We start from the raw sequence: 8,909 nt of genomic DNA, 5'->3' as shown, positions 1-8,909 counted from the left end.
CAGACTTTGATGCGCAGGCTAAAAAGGGAGTCCAACAACACTGTTCCCACTGAAATTAAAAATAAGTTTCTTCATTGTGTTATGTAAAAAATGCATTTGAAAATATTTTTTTCAATAAGCCTTACATGTTACATGTCATTTCTGTTAAGTAATGGACATGAGTAGTGCACAGGTGCACGTACATTCTCAAAATAAAAAATGCGCTCCAAATCAAATAACGCGCTCCGCATACTGGCACGCTGTCACTGTTCAGTCCTTGTGCTGGTCGTTGTTGAGTTTTGGCACAGTGGACAATTGAATAAGTAGACCTGCATCTCCTACCGTTTTTGAAATAAAGACAGTCAGGAGGAGAGTGATGATGATAATATCTTGAAGGATAACAGAATTTTCAGTGCTTTAAAATAATAACTGTTACTATTAAAAAAAGCTGTATTTTATTCATTTAATTTTCAGTGTTTTAAAAGTCATTTCAATAAATCGCTAAATACCATGGGACTTCAAAGACACAAATTTTGTTGTAATGCATTTGTTCATTTTCAATTGAAATTAAAGCGCATGTTTTCTACATATCTCATGATATTTTATTTTCTCTTATGAGGTGTATTACCGAAACACTCCGTCCATCTGCTCCTGGTCCAGCACCCCTGTCAAATTTTAGAACCCTTTCTGGCCCACAAGTCAAAAAGTTTGCCCACCCCTGGCCTAAAGTTATACATCTCTCAGTACATGTACGTGCAGTTCAACTCTTTGAGTGATCATGCAGAAAGTTTGAAGTTAATAACTTTTGCGGTATTTCTGTTTCAGATAATTCAATATTGCTAGGTTTTCTAAAATTGACTCCTTCCAGCTTAGGCCACGAACCTATCAATCGCCCCTCCTATGTCACAACCAATTGTGTACCTGCTCATTTCATGTACTGGGCAACTTCCTCGCCCCATTCATGTGATGAGCAGTTACACAAATTGGGTGTGACATATTTATATATAAATAGAGCTTCTTATAATATTAAGCACTAAAGCAAGATGAAAGAAATATATGAATTGCAGAGCTCCACAAAAGTATAGTGATAGTTCAGACATTAAGAAAATTATAGCCTATCACCACATTTCAGTTTATAACTGGTGCAATAAAACATATAATAATTTAATAATATGATAAAGTATTGCATGGTTGCATTCAATAATTATCATAAAATATAATTATCAAGCAAGAGAAGTAATGTTTGCTTAGAAGTCGCAGGGTTGTTAGTGAGAAAAAATTAGTTTTGTATTAGCGAGTAATCCATGGACCACCACATTCAAAGCTCTAGGATTTCACCAAAAATGATAGTATCCCATTCTAATGTTATTAGTGGTATTTTCCCCACCAGCTGCCAATCCCTCACCCTAACCCCCGCTTCTGTTAAATTCCTTCTATTTAATATGCAGCCGCTGTCAAATTTCCCGCTTGTTTATTTTGATTTATTTTTTACAGAGGTGCTGGAGTGGTGCTCCGGTGAGCTCCGGCAGCACTGCACCCGTTTAGAACCAAGTAAAATGGACTCGGGGATCAAGATGCCCGGATTTATGAGGTGTTGGTTGAGTATTTCTGGTCTGGGATGAAATGTTTGTTTCTAGAGTTCCTTTGGAAACAATGAATGCTGACCTGAGGAGGGTATGAGTTTGTATTCCATCTCTCAGAAGGAGAGGCTGTGAGTAACTGGGCTGTTCTGTGTTTGAACCAGTAGAAATAGACCTGGGGGGGGGGGTTCAGTGTTCGAACTGTGTTTGGAAATTCCTCCTTGCTGTCACCTGTCTGTCAGACAGTGGAAATCAAACAAACTCAACTTCCTGGAGAACTGCACTAAAAATGAAAAATTCTGAATCCAGTCTGACAAAAGATTGTGAACTTGAATCGTTAAATTTGTTGCTCTCCCCACAGAGGTTCCTTACCTGTTGAGCGATTCTACTGATTCCGGTTTATTTTTTTATTGTATTCACTCTGGAATCGTTTAAATTTCGAGATTGTCTGTTATTCTTGGGAATGTGTTCAGTGGATTTGTTACGAACAAGTTTCACCTGAATAATCTCAGGGATGATGGGCTTTATGTACGAGGAGCATTAGATGGTTCTGGACCTGTGCTCAATGGAGTTCAGAGGGACGGTGGGGGTGGTGGAGGGATGTATGGTTAAGTAAACCTACCGAATGCTTAGAAGCCTGGATACAGTGGACATGGAGAGGATTTTTCCATTAGACAGAGAGTCTTTCATCTGACAGCACAGTCTCAGAATAAAGATGCTTCTCTTTAAAACTGAGATGAGAAAAATTTCTTCAGCCGAAAGATGGCTGATCTGTGGAATTTGTGGCCACAGAGGTTGGTTGAGGCTGCCATTTGGGTATATTTATGACAGAGATTAATATACTCATGATTGCTATGTAGATTCAGGGTTACAGGAGGAAGGCAGGAATATGGTGTTGGAATAAATCTCAGCCACGGTACAGTGGTGGAGCAGATTCAATGGATTGAATCACCAAATTCTGTTCCTCCGCCTTTTATCTGACTGTTACTGAACGATGACTCCTTCCTATCCCGTGTCAGGTTTTGTGACGTTTCAGGGACAATTACAGATTTGTTCACTGAGATCGTTATATTTGGCTTCACTGTTTAGATTTTCAGTTAGCAGAAATATCTTGCTCTTTTGTATTAACATGCTTCATTATATCTCATGTTAATGTTAGACCTGCGGTGAGAGATTTATTGGAAGAAAAACCCACAATTGGAAGCAAACCATGACTGAAGATGAAGATGAAGCAAGTGAACGAGCCCGAGGACTGAGAGAACCGACTGGAGAGAAATTCTTCTGACTCAGGGTTTCCATTGATTCAGTCAAGAGCAAGTCTGGTGAGTCTCATTTACTCAAACACTGGTCCTTCAGACATTACATATCTGTACAAAATAAAGTAGGGAATAGTTGAGATGAGAATGAATGTATCAGTTTAGTCTGTCAGACCAAGTTGCAATCACTCCAGGTCTGTAATGTACTGTCAGTGTTCCAGCTCTTTAAAGTCACTCACATTCCCTGAGTGTTTGCTCATTTGAAGAGCTTGCATCTTCTGAAGTAGCTTTTGGTCAGTTCTGAGTGTGGAGAGGAAAAGAGGGCTGTTTATATTTACTATCTTGCAAAATGAAGTAATTGTTTCAATTTACTTGCTGCAGACCCACTATACGTACCCTGTACATTCTTCACAAGATTATTGACGTCGATGGCAAGTAGCAATGGGTGTTACCCTGGGGAGTTCCAGGAGGAACGGGCCTTGACTCCAATAAACAGCCTCTCATCATCACAATCTGCTTCCTACCATCGAGCTGTTCCCAGACTCTGGGCTCTGTGACAAACACAATGGTATCAGCAAGATTAGACAGTGATTAATATAAAAAGAGGTTTGTTGCTTCCTGAAAGCTGTCTGATGCAATGGACCAGATCCTCCCCTGCTTACAACTAAATCTGCCCTAGAACGCATCCTCTCGGGTCACACTGTGTCCGATAACCCACATTCCCAACCTCCCTCCACCCCGTCGGTAGCCCCACAACTTTCCCACCATTTACCCCACACCCGTACATGTAGACAGATCCTCGTCACCGACATCCACTCTCACAGCTTGGGGAACCAGAACTAACTGATCCTACTTTCCCGACCCAAACTGTCCAGCTGTCTGGCTCGGTCCTGGCCCTTTCCCATTGCAACTGACCTTCGATTTACACAAACCCGAGATCAGCTCCTTCCACATCGCCATCCAACCAGGAGAACTGCCGGCAACAGCTGGGGTCGGCACTTTGCTGTAATATGCAGGCATTCCCCATGGCACCACCAGTGGCTGGAGGTCAGAGGGACAACGTAAAGGATGTGGCTGTTCGGTTCTTTCACTGTGACATCGCCGAACTTTGCATTAACTTTCCATCCTGCCAAATCTGAACGAACTTCAAAGACCAACAAATATAATCCCTCGCACCGATCAGCTATCTGAATGTTTCACTCACTGTTAGAGGAAGGAGTACCTGCACTCTCGGGGTGTTTAGATTGCCATCAATTCCATCAACCAGATCACTGGCATATAACATGAAAGGGATCATTCCCAATGTAGACCCCTGTGGAACTCCAGTAGAAACCGGTAGCCAGCCAGAAAAGGCTGTCTGTATTCCCACTCGTTTCCTCTTGCCAATCTTCCTTTTTCCTGAAATAACATAGACACATAGCTTGTTAAGGAGCCTCATGTGTGGCATCTTGTCAAAGGTCTGAAAATCCAAGTACACATCAACCAATTCTCCTTTGTCCACCCTGCTTATTATTTCTCAAAGCATTCCAACTAATTTATCAGGCAAGATTTTCCCTTGAGGAAACAATGCTGACTCTGGCCTATTCTGTCTTGTGCCTCCAAGTACCACAAACTCAAATCCTTAACAATTGATTCCAAGATCTTTCAAACCACTGTGAAACTAACTGGCTTATAGTTCCCTTCTTCTGCCTCTCTCCCTTCTTGAAGAGTGGAGTGACATTTGCAATTTTCCAGTCTTCCAGAGCCATTCCTGAATTCAGTGATTCTTGAAGGATCATTAGTAATGCCTCCACAATCTCTCCGGCCTCCTCATTCAGAACTGTCTGGTCCAGGTGACTTACTCCAGATCTTCAGTTTCCTAAAAACTTCCTCTCTTGCTGTGGTCCCTTCTGTACAGGTCCCACCTTCCCTGGAAGAGAGCCACGGAACCAACAATCCTATCCCCTCCCCTTCTTTCCCCCTCCACATGCCTGATGTCATGAATCGGTTTGCTACACCGGGGTCTGACATCATGTGTGTGGTACCTTAAGTCTGCGGGTTTGTTTCTCGTGGTTGTGCAGTTTAATCTTCCTTCAGTTCAGACAAGGGAGTGAGATCCAGTGTCACGTCCTCTCATTGTCGGTGGGCATTTTTTGCTATCGTCTCCATTCCACTGTTACAAATTGCCGAAGTGCAGTCAACGTTTCAAGGTATATAACCCAATTAATGCAAGAAGGATGCATTTTCTGTTTTTCCGGGCTTCTCAAACATTTGTACACTTCAGTGAAATCTCCCTCCAGAAGTTCCAGAGTAGAAGCTCAGTGTGTCTAATATTTCCACACAGTTAAAGTGGGGAATCGTTTGTCATTGTCATGTACCGGGGTTCAGTGAAAATCTTGTCTTGCATACCATCCTCTCAGATCAACACATTACAACGGACCAATAACCATAACACAAGCAGTTCCTTCTCTTTACCTTCTCCATCTTCCATCTTCCTTCTCTGCAAAGAGTAAAGCCCTAACTCAATCTCTGATCATAATCCATACTCTCTAAACCAGGCAGCATCCTGGTAAATCTCCTCTGTACCCTTTCCAATGATTCTACATCCTTCCTATAGTGAGGCGACCAGAATTGGACACAGTACTCCAAGTGTGGCCTAACCAGTGTTTTATAGAGCTGCAGCATTACAATGCGTCTCTTCAACTCTATCCCTCGACTTATGAAAGCTGACATTCCATAAGCTTTCTTAACTATCCTATCAACCTGTGAGGCAACTTTCAGGGATCTGTGGACATGTACCCCCAGATCCCTCTGCTCCTCTACACTGCCAAATATCCTGCCATGTACTTTGTACACTGCTTGGAGTTTGTCCTTCAAAAGTGTACCACCTCACAGTTCTCCGGGTTGAACTCGATCTGCCACTTCTCAGCCCACTTCTTCATCCTATCAATGTCTCTCTGCAATCTTCGACAATCCTCTACACTATCTACAACTTGCCATCTGCAAACTTGACAACCTACCCTTCTACCCCCACCTCCAGGTTGTTAATATAAATCACGAAAAGTAGAGGTCCCAGAACAGATCCTTGTGGGACACCACTATTCACAACTCTCCAATCTGAATGTCCTCCCTCCACCATGACCCTCTGCCTTCTGCAGGCAAGTCAATTTAAAATCCACCTGGCCAATGTTCCATGGATCCCATGCCTTCTGACTTTGTGAATAACCCTACCTTGTGGAACCTTGTCAAATGCCTCATCAAAATCCATGTGGATCACATCCATTGCAATACCCTCATCTATATGCCTGGTCACCTCCTGAAAGAACTCTATCAGTCTTGTTAGACACGATCTTCCCTTCACAAAGCCATGCCCTCTGTCCCCGAAAAGACCATGATTCTCTAAATACCCATCGATCCTATCTCTAAGAATCTTTTCCAACAGCTTTCCCACCACAGACATAAGGCTCACTGGTCTATAATTACCTGGAGTATCCCTACTAACTTTTTTGAACAAGGGGACAACATTCGCCTCTCTCCAATCCTCCGGTACCGTTTCCGTCGACAACAAAGATATAAAGATCCTAGCGAGAGGCTCAGCAATCTCTTCCCTCGCCTCGTGGAGCAGCCTGGGGAATATTCCATCAGGCCCCAGGGACTTTTCCGTCCTAATGTATTTTGACAACTGCAACACCTCCTCTCCCTTAATATCAACATGCTCCGGAACATCGACCTCACTCATATTGTCCTCACCATCATCAAGTTCCCTCTCATTGTTGAATACCGAAGAGAAGTTTTCATTGAGGACTTTGCACACTTCCACAGCCTCCTGGCACATCTTCCCACCTTTATCTCTAATCGGACCTACCTTCACTCCTGACATCCTTTTGTTCTACTTATAACTGGAGAACGCCTTGGGGTTTTCCCTTACCCTACTCACCAAGGCCTTCTCATGCCCCCTTCTTTGTCTTCTCAGCCCCTTCTAAAGCTCCTTTCTTGCTACCCTATGTTCCTCAATAGACCCATCTGATCCTTGCTTCCTAAACCTCATGTCTGCTGCCTTCTTCCACCTGACTCGATTTTCTACCTCACTTGTCACCCATGGTTCCTTCACCCTACCATTCTTTATCGTCCTCGCCAGGACAAATTTATCCCTAACATTCTGCAAGTGATCCTGAAACATCGATCACATATCCGTAGTACATTTCCCTGCAAAAACATCATCCCAATTCACAGCCGCAGTTCTAGCCTTATAGCCTCATAATTTGTCCTTCCACAAATAAAAATTTTCCTGTCCTTTCTGAGTCTATCCTTTTCCATGATAATGCTAAAGGCCAGAGAGCGGTGATTACTATCCCCCAGGTGCTCACCCACTGACAGATTTATGACCTAACCCGGTTTGTTACCTAGTACTAGATCTAGTATGGCATTCCCCTCCCAGTCGGCCTGTCAACATTCTGGACACATTTAACAAACTCTGCCCCATCTAAAACCTTGGAACTAATCAGGTGCCAATCAATATTAGGGAAGTTAAAGTCACCCATGATAACAATCCTGTTATTTTTGCACCTTTCCAAAATCTGCCTCCCAATCTGCTCCTCGGTATCTCTGCTGCTACCAGGGGGCCTATCGAATACCCCCAATAGAGTAACTGCTCCCTTCCTGTTCCTGACTTCCACCCATACTGACTCAAAAGAGGATCCTGCGACATTACCCACACTTTCTGCAGCTGTAATAGTATCCCTGACCAGTAATGCTCCCCTCATCCTCTTCCCCTCTCTCTATCCCTTTTAAAACACTGAAATCCAGAAATATTCATAATCCATTCCTGCCCTCGTGCCAGCCAAGTCTCTGTAATGGCCACTACATCATAATTCCATGTATATATCGAAGCTCTCAGTTCATCACCTTTGCACCTGATGCATCTTGCATTGAAGTACACACACTATAGCCCTTCTACCTTACTACCTTTACACCCTTTATTCTGCTTCTCTTCCCTCAAAGCCTCTCTATATGCTAGATCTAGCTTTACTCCATGCACTTCTTTCACTGCTCTATTGCTCCGGGTCCCATAACTAGAATCCATTTCTTACGTCCCCTAATATCCTTAAAACTTCATCACCAGAGTGTGGTAGCAGATAGTTGCCTCTCTGACTGGAAGCCTGTAACTAGTGATGTCCCTCAGGGATCAGTGCTAGATCTGTTGTTGATTGTCATCTATATCAGCAATCTGGATGATACTGTGATTAACTGGATGACCAGATTTGTGGATGAAACCCAGACTGGGGGTATAGTGGACAGTGAGGAAGACTGTCGTGGCTTGCAATGCGATCTGGATCCGCTGGAAAAATAGTTTGAGATATGGAAAATGGAATTTAATGGAGACGAGTGTGAGGTGTTGCACTATTAGGGTAGGTCTTAGACAGTGACTGGTGGGGCACTGAGGAGAGTTGTTGAAGAAAGGGATCTGAGATTACAGGTCTATATTTCTCTGAAAGTGGTGTCACAGTTCGATAGGGACGGAAAGAAAGATTTTGGAACATTGGCCTTCGTAAACCAAAATACTGAGTACAGGAGATGGACGTTATGTTGACTTGCTACAAGACATTGGTGAGTCCTAATTTGGAGTATTGTGTGCAGTTTTGCATTATGCAGGAAGATGTAAAAGAGGTTGAAAGAGTTCAGCGAATATTCACTGGGATGCTGTGAGGTCTGGAGGGCTTGGGTTAGAAGGAGAGATTGAACAGGTCTGGGCTTTTTTACCTTGGAATGTAGAAGAATGAGGGGAGATTTGATGGAGGTAGAGACATAGAAGCATAGAAAACCTCTTGCACAATACAGGCCCATTGGCCAACAAATTTGTGCTGGCCATGTCCCTACCTTAGTAATTTCTAGGTTTACCTACAACCCTTTATTTTTCTAAGCTCCATGTATCTATCCAAAATTCTCTTAAAAGACCCCATCATATCTGCCTCCACCTCCATTGCCAGCAGTCCATTCCATGCACTCACCACTCTGAGTAAAAAACTTACCCGTGGCATCTCCTCTGTACCCACTCCCCAGCACCTTAGACCTGTGTCCTCTTGTGGCAACCATTTCAGCTCTGGTGTACCAAAAT

At 43.2% G+C, this 8,909-nt stretch overlaps 1 long non-coding RNA gene across 1 annotated transcript; it reads left to right on the top strand.

Annotated features, from left to right (window-relative positions):
* The first annotated feature begins 1,477 nt into the window (after positions 1–1,477).
* Positions 1,478–3,332, top strand: LOC132407282 (uncharacterized). Its single transcript, XR_009516430.1, has 3 exons — positions 1,478–1,570; positions 2,719–2,881; positions 3,197–3,332. It is a non-coding gene; the product is annotated as an uncharacterized LOC132407282 (long non-coding RNA).
* The last annotated feature ends 5,577 nt before the right edge of the window (positions 3,333–8,909 follow it).

The sequence above is a fragment of the Hypanus sabinus genome, chromosome 18 (genome assembly GCF_030144855.1).
Source record: "Hypanus sabinus isolate sHypSab1 chromosome 18, sHypSab1.hap1, whole genome shotgun sequence".
NCBI classification, from domain to species: Eukaryota; Metazoa; Chordata; class Chondrichthyes; order Myliobatiformes; family Dasyatidae; genus Hypanus; species Hypanus sabinus.
This window is presented reverse-complemented; position numbering and strand designations above follow the sequence as displayed.